Genomic DNA, 14893 nt, shown 5'->3' on the forward strand with positions numbered 1-14893 from the left:
TATGAATCTATTTACACATCCATTACATTGGACAGATGCAGTGTTCCCAGAAGAAACATTTCTATCATACCAAGGAACATGTTTTTATATAGTTTTACTTATTCTTAATGAGCCCTCATTACCCCCAAGAATTTTATTTTTACCCCATTTGGAGTAATTTAACTTGGTTCGCTGACCCCTGCTCTAATGATTCTATCAACCCACCACCCTTTTGTTAATCCTTGATAATAATAAAAAGAAGTGAAATACAACTATATTTTGTGTGTGTGTGTGTGTGTGTGCATACATATATTTGTACTTATCTTTTCTCTCCGCTTTTTACTTGTCTCAATCATTGAACTGAAGCTATACTGAGGAACCATCCTGAAGGGTTTAGACCAGGGATGGCTAACCTGAGGCCCAAAGGCTGCATATGGTATGCAGACTTTTATCTTGTGGCCTGTTTGAAATGGGTTTATTTAAACAAACATTTTAAAAATTTTATCAAGAATTAAAGATTGTAATGAAAAGTAAAAAAGAAATATTACAGTTCTATATTTTAGAGACAAGGAATTATGTACATTATTTACATTATTTAAATTATTTACATTCAACGGATATTTGTCCTCATCTTAACCACTACGCCATATGCCAATGGACATATGGCATAGTGGTTAAGAGCGCAGGCTACTAACCCCAAGATTCCGAGTTCAATTCCAAGCAGTGACCTGAACACTAACAATAATAATAATAATAATAATACTAATAATAATAACATCGAAAAATACCTTAGGAATGAAAACCCAGGTTCAAAATTTCTCCAGGACACCTGAAGAAGGCTGGAGAGTATATCAGCTGAAACGTTGTGTTAACAACAAACAAGATGAGGACAAATATCCATCAAATGTAAATTATGTAAATAATGTAATATAAGAGATACTACTGTTTTTGAAATGATAATATTTCTTGTTGAATCAATGATCATTCTTTCATTATTGTAATAATAGCATGAGAACGCAAAATGCTTTCAATTCTATCAGCATCCAAGTGGCCCGCAATTTAATTCGAGTTGGCCAGGCCTGGTTTAGACAAATAAATCAACCCTAGTACTTTTTTCTTTAAAGCTTGGTACTTATTTTATTGGTTTCTTCTGCCAAAGTACTTAGTTACAAGGACATAAACAAACCGACACCATTTGCCAAGCTGTGGTGGTGGGACAAACATAGGCACAAAGACTCAAACACAAAGGCACACACGGGCATGTGCACACGCACACACACACACACATACACATATATATACAACAGGCTTTTAGTTTCCATCCCCCAAATCCACTCGTAAGGCTTTGGCCGATCTGTGGCTATAATAGAAGACACTTACCCAAAGTGCCAAAGTGCAAACATCTTACCACACAGCCACGCATGCACCTATGTCAAATACTGCAGATTGATACATCAATAACATAAAGTATCAATCAAGAAATGACGGTTGATTTGATATTGCTATTACATTGTTACCTTAGATGTGAATGGAATTGTAATCGAAGATTGACTAACAATTGACCTGACCCATAACGATTTGTTCAACATAATAAAGCCAACATGGAAAAATAATGGATGTAATAAAAATGATGACGGTAGTGGTGGAGGTGGTGGTAATGGTTGTGGTGGTGGTTGTGGTGGTGGTGGTGGTAGTGACGATGATGACAATAATGATGATGACAGCGATGATGATAATGATGATGATGATGATAATGATGACAATGATGATGATGATGATGACGATGACGATGATGACGACAATGACGATGACAACGACGACGATGACGATGGTGATGATGATGAGAGAGAGAAGGTTAACACTACAAGAATGGCTGAAATCAGCAAAACAATAAAAGCGTAATTTCAAAAATAGAAAGGAAGTATTTTAGATTTAGTGATTGTGGTGTTGGTGGTGGTAGTGGTGGTTGTGGTGGCAGAGGTGGCACTGATATTTATATGATGGTGTTGGCTGTAAGGAACCGCCCATTAGAGTATTGTGGCAGTATGCTAATGTTGTGCTATGATAATTAGTCAACATTGTTTGTTTAGTTAACAAGATAACTTAGTCGCGTCAGAATTAAAGACCAAAATATCTTACAAGACATTGCTTGTACATTTTATGGAAAACTAAAGGAATTTTATCTTAACTCTAGAAAATGGTGGCAGTATTGTTTACTCCCAGGCTAATCATGATAAAGCAGACTTGCAATAAAGACATTCAAGCTATGACCATCTTACCATTTTAGGGGTATATAGGCAGGGCTGGATTAAGTTCCATGGAAACTTTCTATTCATTTAAAAGATTTTCATGCCCCCATATATGTGTAATTCAAAATACAAACAATAATAAGCCATAAAATAAATTTTTATTTTTCAAAATGAAACAAAACTAACAGTAATAAGGAGAATAATGTTTATTTTTACATACTTCCACTTTTCTTTTATCTTTTTTTCTTTTACTTGTTTCAGTCATTTGACTGTGGCCAAGCTGGAGCACCACCTTTAGTCAAGCGAATCAACCCCAGGATTTATTCTTTGTAAGCCTAGTACTTATTCTATTGGTCTCTTTTGCTGAACTGCTAAGTTACGGGGGTGTAACATGCCAGCATTAGTTGTCAAGCGATGTTGGGGGGACAAACACAGACACACAAACATGTACACACACACACACACACACACACACATATATATGTATACATATACACGATGGTCTTCTATAAGTTTCCATCTACCAAATCCACTTACAAGGCTTTGGTCAGCCCGATGCTATAGTAGAAGACACTTGCCTAAGGTGCCACGCAGTGGGACTGAACCCGGAACCATGAGGCTGGTAAGCAAACTACTTATCACACAGCCATTCCTTTGCCTCCATATATCTATTCATATTTGAAAAGTTTTCTTCTATTATTTTTTAATTGCAAAGTTTTTGATCACATCCTCACTATGGTACAATGAACACTTCAAAATTATGTTTCCAATCATATGAACTACTTTGAATATTAACAAGTTTAAAGCGATTTCTTTTGCCTCACAAAACAGTTATCATTTCTGTGGTGTCCCCTTCCATTGATGCCCTTAGCATGTGCTTATTTTGCTCACTGATTAATCCTGTGCTGTATATAGGGCAATATTATATAATGCATCCTATCCTTATATAAGACAACAATATATGTATTAAGGGAGATTTTGGTTGCTATTTCTAGCAGTTCAAGTGACCATGTAAGGGCTCACCTGTTAGTTCATATAATTGGAAAATGTAACATTGTATAAATGGCAAAGAATTCCTGAGGGAAAATAACCAAAAGGAATTTTGTCTTAACTATAGAAATATACGAATAATTATTTAGTTGCAGGCCATACACAATGAAGCAGACTTATGAAAGAAGACATTCCAACAACGACTATCTCCCCTTTTTCGAGGTATATAGGGCTACATTATATTAGTATTATTAGGTTTTTCCATCATGTATTAGAAGATGACCAGGTTGTCAACTTTACACTTTCTGGGTCCTGAGATGGCTTATTAGGTCAATTTTGGCATGAAATTGATGGCTACAATGGGAATGTAGTAAGATTCAAAATCAAGTCAGAAAATTATGAAGTTTAGGTCATGGCATAGCACAACTGAAAGGCCGAGTTATTGGCCAATCAGTAGCCAGACTTCACTTGATAGATCAATCTAGATCCTTCTGGGACATTTCCCTGCAAGGGTTATATAAAAGCTTGTTTTTAGCACCAATGTTCAGAGTGTATGGTTACCTACAAACCTACCACACACATTCTCTTGCTTTTATAATAGTTGTTTTCATGTCTGTCTGCTCAGCTTAGATATTCTCTCTTTTACTCTTTTACTTGTTTCAGTCATTTGACTGCAGCCATGCTGGAGCACCGCCTTTAGTCGAGCAAATCGACACCAGGACTTATTCTTTGGAAGCTTAGTACTTATTCTATTGGTCTCTTTTGCCAAAGTGCTAAGTTACAGGGATGTAAACACACCAGCATCGGTTGTCAAGCGATGTTCGGGGGACAAACACAGACACACAAACATATACACACACACATACATATATATATATATATATATATATATATATAAATTCAGGGTGAATACTTGATAAGTGTAAGCACCTGTATATGCCAGCTAGTAGCAGAGGTGAGAGGGTATATGCATCAAATGAAATAAAAAACAGAACACATCCTTTGTGTTCTGTTTTTTATTTCATTTGATGTGTGTGTGTGTATATATATATATATATATATATATAAATATACATATATATGATGGGCTTCTTTCAGTTTTTGTCTACTAAATCCACTCACAGGGCTTTGGTCGGCCCGAGGCTAAAGAAGAAGACACTTGCCCAAGGTGCCACGCAGTGGGACTGAACCTGGAACCATGTGGTACGTAAGCAAGCTACTTAACACACAGCCACTCCTACACCTATTTTCAATTTAGTCAGCCAAAATGAATATACTGTGTATTTTATCTCCTGTCTTGATAAACCTTAATACAGAGTTTCTGTAATCAATGATGTATGAATGTGACTGAATCATTCGATCAGTTGTGTTGACCTGTCATGGAACTTTATAATTCATGACCAACCTCAATATTACTTGTGCAGTGAAATAAAAGTTACTATTAAGTTAAATGCCTGCTTGGTATTGTTATATCATTCACATGTAGCCTCACATGTGTACCCACTAAGCAATGAGAATATGGAATGGTAGAATTAGGACCCAGTGAGGCTCTTGCTTTCTGGGCAGCCTTCCTCTCTTTAGTTTCTCTGGTTATATCAGATTCAGAGTACTGTATTTTATTATATAAAATTAACACAGGAGTGGCTGTGTGGTAAGTAGGTTGCTTATCAACCACATGCTTCCAGGTTCAGTCCCACTGCATGGCACCTTGAGCAAGTGTCTTCTACTAAATCCTCGGGCTGACCAAAGGCTTGTGAGTGGATTTGGTAGACGGAAACTGAAAGAAGCCCGTCATATATATGTATATGTATATATATATATGTGAGTGTTTGTGTGTCTGTGTTTGTTCCCCCTCCCAACATCACTTGACAACCAATGCTGGTGTATTTGCGTCCCCGTAACTTAGCGGTTTGGCAAAAGAGACCAATAGAATAAGTACTAGGCTTACAAAGAATAAGTCCTGGGGTCGATTTGCTTGACTAAAAGCAGTGCTCCAGCATGGCCGCAGTCAAATGACTGAAACAGGTAAAAGAGTAAAGAGTACATAATATATATTATATAATTCCAGCACTCCGTTGGTTACGACGACAAGGGTTCCAGTTGATCCAATCAATGGAACAGCCTGCTTGTGAAATTAATGTTTAAGTGGTTGAACATTCCACAAACATCCATACCCATTTCTTTACTGCCCACAAGGGGCTACACACAGAAGGGACAAACAAAGACAGACAAATGGATTAAGTCAATTATATCGACTCCAGTGTGTAACTGGTACTTATTTAATTGTCCCCGAAAGGATGAAAGGCAAAGTTGACCTCGGCGGAATTTGAACTCAGAACATAGCGGCAGACGAAATACCACTAAGCATTTCGTCCAGCATGCTAGCCATTCTGCCAGCTTGCCGCCTTGTCCATACCCTTCAAACATCCATACCCTTAACGTAGTTCTTGGGGAGATTCAGTGTGACACAGATGTGTGACAAAGCTGTACCTTTGACATACAAGTACTACTCATTATTGCCAGCTGAGTGAACTGGAGCAAAGTGAAATAAAGTGCCTTGCTCAAAGACACAACACGTCACTTGGAATTGAACTCATGACCTTACAATCATGAGCCAAATACCCTAACCACTACGCCACATGCCTTCACTGTATTACATAATAAATCATTACATAATAAGACATAAGACATAAGATAAATGATTTGAGGGAAAATTTGGCAGCTTTTTCTAGCAGTTTGAGTGATTACGTAAATGCTCGCTCATTAGTTCATATAAGTTAGAAAATGTAACACTGTATATAAATGGTAAAGAATTGCTGAGGGAATACAACTGAGTATGAAAAGCATCAGGTGATATTGAGGTAACTGGTTGTTTGGACAAGTGACAAATGAAGAATAATACATGCTGATCCAATGTGTAATGTGGTTCTTGATAATAGGTTGCATAGAACTGAGCCAAGAATATAAGGTTGGTTCTGTGATCTGAAAGAATGGAAACTCTCAAGAGAATCACAAGAGAAAACACCAATATGGCAGACCTATTAACTCCAAGCCGGTATAAGTATAGCTTATGCTGTTCATCAAGATATATGTTTATATTTGTGTGTGTATATGTTTGTATGTTCGTATATACAAATCTGTATTCATGTGTGTGTGTGTAGAGAGAGAGAGAGACAGACAGACAGAGAAACAGAGAGACAGACAGATAGACAGAGACAGAGAAAGATAAATAGATGGCTAGATAGATGAATAGATAGATAGATAGATAGATAGGCTGATAGGTAGACATACACGTACAGTCATATACATATATGTAACACAATGCTTGTTTGTATGTATATGTATGCATGTATATGTGTTTATATATATATATATATGGGGTGTAGTGAATAGACTGTCGTCTAAATTACGCAAAGAACGAAAATAACACTGAGATCTCATTTTAACAGATATACTTACCAAAATTACATTAAAATATCTTGAAATATTAAAGAGCAAATTTATCCAATAAAATCGCTATTGGCCTCAACCATGGCCTCCAGACAACTTTGGAATCTACTACAGCACTTCTGGACGGTCTCCTTGTTTAAGTTGGTGAATGCTGCCATAATCCTTGCCTTCAGTCCATCTTTGGTGTTACGAGGAGTTTTGTTGGTCTCTCGCTCAACTGTACCCCACATATAATAATCAAAGGGTTTTAGTCTGGGGAGTTAGGTGGTCAGATGTTAGAGGTGATGTGGTCGCAGAAGTTGTCTGACAGCCATGACTGGGATCTCCTGCTCATGTGGCATGGTGCAGAGTCCTGTTGCTAGACATAGGGTCTTCTGGCAACCGCCCTCTTGACCCAGGGCAGCACTACCTCCTCCAGGCTCTTGATGTAGGCTGTGTGGGAAGAGGAATGAAGGCATAATGTCACCATTACTAGTGAACACTCCAAATACTGTGATGTTGACTGGAATTTAAATTTTTATTACTCTTGGTACCTGTTTTGCAGACACAGCAAACCAATGGTTGTTCTGTGTGTTCACCATCTGTTTGTATTGGAGCTTCCAGCATAAATGTCAAGCAGTACAGCATGTCGTTTCCAAATTTCTGACAGAGAGAATTGCATCGTGCTGGTGTTTTTCTCACAGACAATGTCCAGAATTGCACCTGCAAGGCACAAATCTGAGCAACATTGTTTATGGAAGACCAACTATTACCCATGCATACTAGCCTCCCTTCTCCATATCAAAGGGAAAGGCAAATGCTGATACAGCTTGGCACCAGTGACATCACAAATCACAACTCATTCGTACAGCTGAGTGAAGTGGAGCAACATGAAATAAAGTGTCTTGCTCAAGAACACACAACTCAGTTTGGGAAGTGAACTCACTATCTCATGATTGCGAGCCCGACACTCTAACCATTGAGTCATGTGCCTTTGTGCATGGATATTACTCTTTACTCTTTTACTCTTTTACTTGTTTCAGTCATTTGACTGCGGCCATGCTGGAGCACCGTCTTTAGTCGATCAAATTGACTCCAGGACTTATTCTTTGGAAGCCTAGTACTTATTCTATCAGTCTCTTTTGCCAAACCACTAAGTTATGGGGACGTAAACACACCACCATCAGTTGTCAAGCGATGTTGGGGGGGGGGCAAACACAGACACACAAACATATACACACACATACATACATATATACTACGGGCTTCTTTCAGTTTCCGTCTACCAAATCTACTCAAAAGGCTTTGGTTGGCCTGAGGCTATAGCAGAAGACACTTGCCCAAGGTGACACGCAGTGGGACTGAACCTGGAATCATGTGGTTGGTAAGCAAGCTACTTACCACGCAGCCAATCCTGTATACATACATCATCATCATCATCGTTTAACGTCTGCCTCCCATGTTAGTATGGGTGGGACTGCTAGCAAGGGTGGGAATTTATGTGTGTGTGTGTGTGTGTGTGTGTATGTGTATACACTGACACACACACATGTACATATATACATGTACATACTTGAAAATCTATATAACTACTTATTTGGAGAAGTCATGAAGAAAATAATTCGAAACACTCAAAATGTTGTTTACCTGTACTGACAATGCAAATTTGTATTAATTAAATGTGAGAAGTTTGTAAACTCTTATCAGGAAAAAAACAGCTTTAAAAAATAGAAATAGAAAAAGATGGTGGATCTGCAATGAAAAAGCAAAGCAATGTAATCCTTTTAAAAGCATAACTTTTGACAAAGACATCTCTATAATGATAACTCTATAAGGGTCATGAGTTCTTTAAGTTAATGTTACCGATATTTATTCATTCATTTATTTATTCATGTATTTATATATTTATTTATTTTCTTTAACTAACAAGCAACTAGTATTTTTGTAGGTTCTCCTTTTGTCATCAGCTATATTTTTGCAGCATACACTCTCACGATCACTGCCATGGTAACAGAAGACTCTTAAAAATAAAGCAGTGCTCTTTTTAGTAACACACATTCACACCGACTACACTTCACCCCTGAGGATGTTATTCTATATTACGTTTGATTAAATATCACTTATTAAGCAAAAGAATGTATTAAACTCAAAGGAAGAAGGCAAGTATGGATTTTACATGTAATTTTGTTCTTTTAACTATTTTTTTACGTTTTCCTTTTCCTAATATTTAAATTATTCTATGCAGATGTTTTTTCCTCAGCCCGCTAGCAACAGTAGATCTAATTCAAGCAGTAGCATTCATTCTGTAATGCCAGTCACATCTCATTTAGCAATGTTAACATATCAATGTTGTGACAGCTTAACTAAAGGCTTTTACACTGTTAAGTTTTTAAGTAAGTTATTTCACAACTTAGTGGCATGTACAGAACTACCACTTAACCTCTCCTCTCGTTTCTGGAAAATTATAGGAACAAAAAAGTTAAATCTTCCACATTAATCTTTGAATATTCTGTGGATAGGATGCTCTTCTTTTAGCAGATAACATACCCCGCAATATTTCGTTTTTGAATTTGGTTTGCAAGATTCTTTATATGAGTTTGTGTGTTGAAGCATATTCTGTTGTGTCTGGGGAGAATCATTTTCTTTTTGTGCCTTATAATTCAACACACTCACCAGTAAAATTTCCACTTATTTCTTATTTTTATTTTCCTAAAATTTTCGTTGCGTCTTGCAACCTTTTCAATAGTCTTGACTCTGTCTGTTATTTACACTCCATTCCTTTTTGTTTGTTTGTGCACATGTGTATGGGTTAGTGTTTGTGTAGGAAGGAAATTTTACCGGTGAGTGTGTTACATTATAAGGCACAAAAAGAAAATGACACTCCCCAGACACAACAGAATACCCCACAATGTCTTGGTAACAACTAAATGATATAATATTGATAAAATTAGGTGTCTTTGTTAAGAGATATGACTAAATACAAATGGCAGGTTATCTTTTACTTTCCCATGATTCCATCATCGGACCGTGACCATGGTGGGGCACCACCTTGAAAGGGCTTTAATTTTCATTCTTATCCTATTGTCTCACTTGCTGTACTACTAAGTTACAAGGACATAAAACACTACCGGTTATCTGTTGGTGGTGGGAGGAATAAACATAAATACACACATACACATCATTTCCATCATCACTTTCTTGCACGCTGGCATAGGTTAGACTCTGTGTGTGTGTACATGTGTATGTGTGTACGTGTGTATGTGTGTGTGCATGTGTGTAAGACAAGGTAGAAAAAAAATCACTATTATATATTATATAATAGCTATTATATACATATGTATATATATGATATAATAGCTATTATATACATATATATATGATATAGGCTTCCATGCAGTTTCCATCAACCAAATTCACTCATAAGGCATTAGCTGGTCTGGGGCTATAGTAAAAGACATTTGTTCAAGGTGCCATGCAATAGGACTGAGCCCAAAATCACATAGTTGGTTGCAAAGAGAACTTCATAACCACACAGCCATCCTTGATACAGACCAGTATATAATTTGATATTTTATTAATGAGTCCATGTCTGCCTCTCATTATATAAATTTAAATTTCAAGTAAATTATGCATATTGATATGTGAGATGGTTATGCAAATTCTGATCATTGCAATTGGATATTTTGGCTAATATTAAGTTAACTCTCAAATGTTTGAGTGGACATATTAGTAATACCTTGTTCAATAATTAATAATGTACTTGTAGGTATAATTGGGTGGTTAAAAAGTTTGATTCCCAATCACAAGGTTGTGGGTTCAGCTCCACATACATACATACGTACATACATACGTACATACATACATACATACATACATACATACATACATACATATGTGTGTGTGTATGTATGTATATATATATATGACTAGCTTCTTTCAGTTTCCATCTACCAAATCCACTCACAAGGTTTTGGTTGGTCAAGGTGCCACATAGTGGGAATGAACCCAGAACAAATTTATTTATTAATGTATTTTTTAAAATTTCCATTTTGACACGTGTTTTTGATGGATAACTGTCCTAGTGCCCTTTGATATGCAAATACGTGCATTTAGTTGATTTATATTAAGTCAATTGCAACACATTCAAATCTAAAAGTTGGCAATCTTGTGCAGCTTATGTGATTAGCCAGATCTGGATTGTATCAAATTGCTCATATGATACCTGCCCAGATTTTACATCCCTATTCCTTAATGTTATGAGTGTGTGTATGTGTGTGTGTGTGTGCATGTGTGTCTGCATGCATGCATGTGTGCATGCACATGCTCATGTGTATTTGTCTGCATTCGTGCTCTGCAACAGTCACTATGAGGTAGGTGTTATTGTTGTCTCTTCTATCAATATCTTGTCTGCTCACTTAATGACTTCTTAGTTGTGTGACTTAAGAGAGCTGTTACTTAAAATCAAGTAAGTGTTAGTGACAGGAAGGACATCCAGCTGTAAAATTATACCTTAATAATGTATTTGTCTAATCTCTATTCTTTTCTACTCTAGGCACAAGGTCCGAAATTTTGTGGGGAGGGGACCAGTCAATTAGATTGAGTCCAGTATGCAACTGAAAGGATGAAAGGCAAAGTCGACCTTGGCAGAATTTGAACTCAGAACATAAGGACAGATGAAATATTGCTAAGCATTTCGCCCGGTGTGCTAACGTTTCTGCCAGCTCGCCGCCTGTTAATCTATATTAGAACGCCTTCTAATCTATATTAGAACGGAAAAAATGAGGGTAAAACAAATAAATGAACCTGATGCAGTAAGTTAATAAATTTTAAATCAATTAAAACTACACCTTTAAAAAAAGCAGGGGAGACAAGTCTGACAGTTTAATTAATTAAGATTAATTAAATGTAGAATGTTTTGGGGAAGTAAGTTTGATCTTTAGCACTACATTGACCACACAGTGGACATGTTCTGTATACCAAGTATGTGAGCACCAATTTTTACTATTAAGTTTTCATGTAGCAGGAGTCCCTGAGTATTTTTTTCTCAGATATCCAATAACTAATTTACTAACAGGGCAAGGTCATTACCAAGGAGCTGTGATGTAAGAAGATCTCTAAAGTTCTACATCTAAACAAAACTGAATTTCTCCATAACAATAGTAACCAAACTCCAATCTGCCAATCACCTTTAAGGAAATGATTGAGAACTTTGTTTCATTACCATTTTTTTTTTCCTACTGTATTCATTTCTGCATTACCAGAAGTAACAGATTACATAAACAAGCAATCATAGCGCAGTTTCTGGACCTGAATTTAAACTTTGCTACAATTCTTGTATCATGCTCCCAGGCTGGCATACATTAAACCATTACTCAGCTTTCTCATTTAGACAGATTGACAGCGGATAACATTCCTACTTCATGGTTGAGTGATCAGCAGTCGTGAAGGCATTCACTTGACACAACAATATGCAAGTATCCTAATTTACAAAAGCCATTCTACCAACGCACGCATGCATAAATGGATATAAAACAAACATAAAAATTATAACAAAATTTTATTAAAAAAAGAAAACTCCAAAAAACGCAGGTTCAGCTTCTGTAGGATTTTGGATTGGCAATTGATGGCAAACAGTTCTGAAATAACCCCAATTACCAGAGAGAAAAGTAAATAAATAAATAGAAAAATAAATAAATGAAAGAAATAGATAAGAAAAATAAATAAAAAGAAAACTAAATATCTATAAAAAATATTAAAACTATTTCAAGCAAACCTAAAAAGGGAAAAGGAACAGCTCAGTAAAATTAACTGACGAAATTGTTTTCTCAGAAAACAGTTTTATTTTTCTAATAAATTTTGGTTTTATTGCATAAAATGTACTCAATTCCGTGTTTTAGTATAAAGGATAATAAACAACAACAAAACATATCCCTTTTGAAGCAAATAGCAATGTAATAGATGTGGGAATTTTTATCTATTTGATATCATATTGTGGAATGAATATTACACATTGCTGTATCATATTGTTTCCAAATGAGTTTTGGAGGTTAGGGGAGCTATTTGAGGAAGCAAAGGAAAATAAATCCACACGAAAAAGCAATACACATAATGCTGGAAGATTTAGGGAATTTAAGGGGGAATAAAGAGGAAATTGCCAACAAAAACAAGAGAATGGAATGGAGAAAGAATGAACAGACAAAAATAAGATAGTTGCAGTTAAGAGCAAAAAGAACAGTTATGAGGAAAAGAATGAGCATTTTTCAATATCACTTTTTCAGCCATCAGGCAAAATTTAATTAACCAATATAATGAGTTTATTTATATACTACTTTTAATTTTCAATGAATTTCAAAATATGTTGGTTTCTGAATTTAATTTAATTATATTTATTTATTTTTATTTTACTATTTTATTTACTTATTCATATTTATTTTTTTATTTATCTATATTTATTTTATTTACTATTATATTTATTTATAAATCATTTACTTTGGAATTTTTGGTGATTGGAATTTATATATTTATTTATGTTGAAAGAAATTTTAATTGTTGTGTGTGTCTGTCAGTTTTATTTAATTATTTCTTTTGTTATATTTTTTATCTTTTTTAGAATTACTGCTTGAAATATGAAAAATGACATTTGTCTAAAATTACGATGACGATATATTGTCGATGCTTGTTGTTATGCTACTGATGATAACATTGGTTGTATTACTATTTTAGGCAAAAATTAAGCACAATGTTGAGAGATACACTAAATTTAATTTTTTGTATGTTCATTTTCATTAGTATCTGTAAAATTAATGAATAAAACAAATGAACCAAACATTATATTTATTTATTGATTACTTTTTTTGTACCAATTCTGAATTAATACTTTAACAACATAAAAAAATACACAAACAAAAAAAATTAATGAATTCTTAACTCACTCTTCTTAACAATTAGCAAATGAAGAGTAATTAATAATGTAAAACGACAAAAACCAAAAAAAATGTATCAAATCGCAGTTATTACAATAATCAACATTTGTTTCCATTCTCAATATTTCAATGAATATTTCCTATATTAGATGGAATTGTATTTCCTTTTGCAGTATCTGTGTATGAGATTGCGTGGCAAAAAGGAAGAGTCACTGAAAGCGGTAGGGGAGAAAGTGGTGTCGGTCTTGTTTTATCTTTACACTGAAATAATCAAAGAGAAAGGTCTAGATGTCTAGATCAATAGTTGTCTCGAAATCTTGTTATAGAAAAGAAGATGGGTCAAAGAATTTTCGAAGAAGTTAAGTCTAATTGAGATAGCTTTCATAACTGATATCTTACAACTTGATATGCTATCTTCTTGCCTAAAAATAACCTTCAGACTCAACTAAAGTTATATATCTTATGGTCTGTTGTTCATTGAAATCTAATTTGTTCATTTGAGAATTCAATGTTAATATGTAACAGATATTTAAGAGAAATTTAAGGTTCAAGAATCAAACATATTCAATTTAAGGCAAATGTATTCAATTTAAAGGCCGTAGTTAATTAACTCATTGCTTTTGTTTATAAGAGTTGGTGATGAAAGACAGACAATATGCTAGCCTTACTGTAGACGAAAAGTATCTATTGATTCTTGTAAATATATGTTTATGAACTATGATGTACATACTTGTATGTATGTACATATATATATAGTGAAAATTTTGGAATATATTGCAGCCTGCTGTTTACATTAATTATTTATACATAGGAGGTCTTGCAAACACACACACACACACACACACATATATATATATACATACATACATACATATTGTTTATGCCATAAGAATTTAGAGACTTTAAGAATTATGAAATAAATCGCTTTTAATGGAAAAATTCAAAGTAGATAAAGCAATAGATATTAGAGTGAAGAATATTGGGCTAAAAAAGCTCCTTATATGGAAAAAACATCTATTTGTCTATCTATCTATCTATCTATCTATCTATCTATCTATCTATATATATATATATATATATATATATATATATATAGATATAGATATATATATATCTTTATATATTCATACACACACATACACACACACACACGCACAAATCATCATCATTTGGCATGTCATCTATGCTGGCATGAATGGACAGTTCTAACTTGTCAGAAGCCAGTGCCATCGTCCAATACCTGCTTTGGCATGGCTTCTATAGACAGATGCCCTTCCTAATGCCAATCAATTCAGAGAGTGTACTGGGTTTCTTTTTTTCTGT

At 34.9% G+C, this 14893-nt stretch overlaps 1 long non-coding RNA gene across 1 annotated transcript in view; it reads left to right on the forward strand.

The window, feature by feature from the left end:
• Positions 1-13415, forward strand: part of LOC118763115 — a 40849-nt gene extending 27434 nt beyond the window's left edge. The window contains exon 3 of the long non-coding RNA XR_004998869.1: positions 13258-13415. This is a non-coding gene — a long non-coding RNA (uncharacterized LOC118763115). The remainder of the gene's footprint in view (positions 1-13257) is intronic.
• The last annotated feature ends 1478 nt before the right edge of the window (positions 13416-14893 follow it).

The sequence above is a fragment of the Octopus sinensis genome, linkage group LG4, assembly GCF_006345805.1.
Source record: "Octopus sinensis linkage group LG4, ASM634580v1, whole genome shotgun sequence".
NCBI lineage: Eukaryota > Metazoa > Mollusca > Cephalopoda > Octopoda > Octopodidae > Octopus > Octopus sinensis.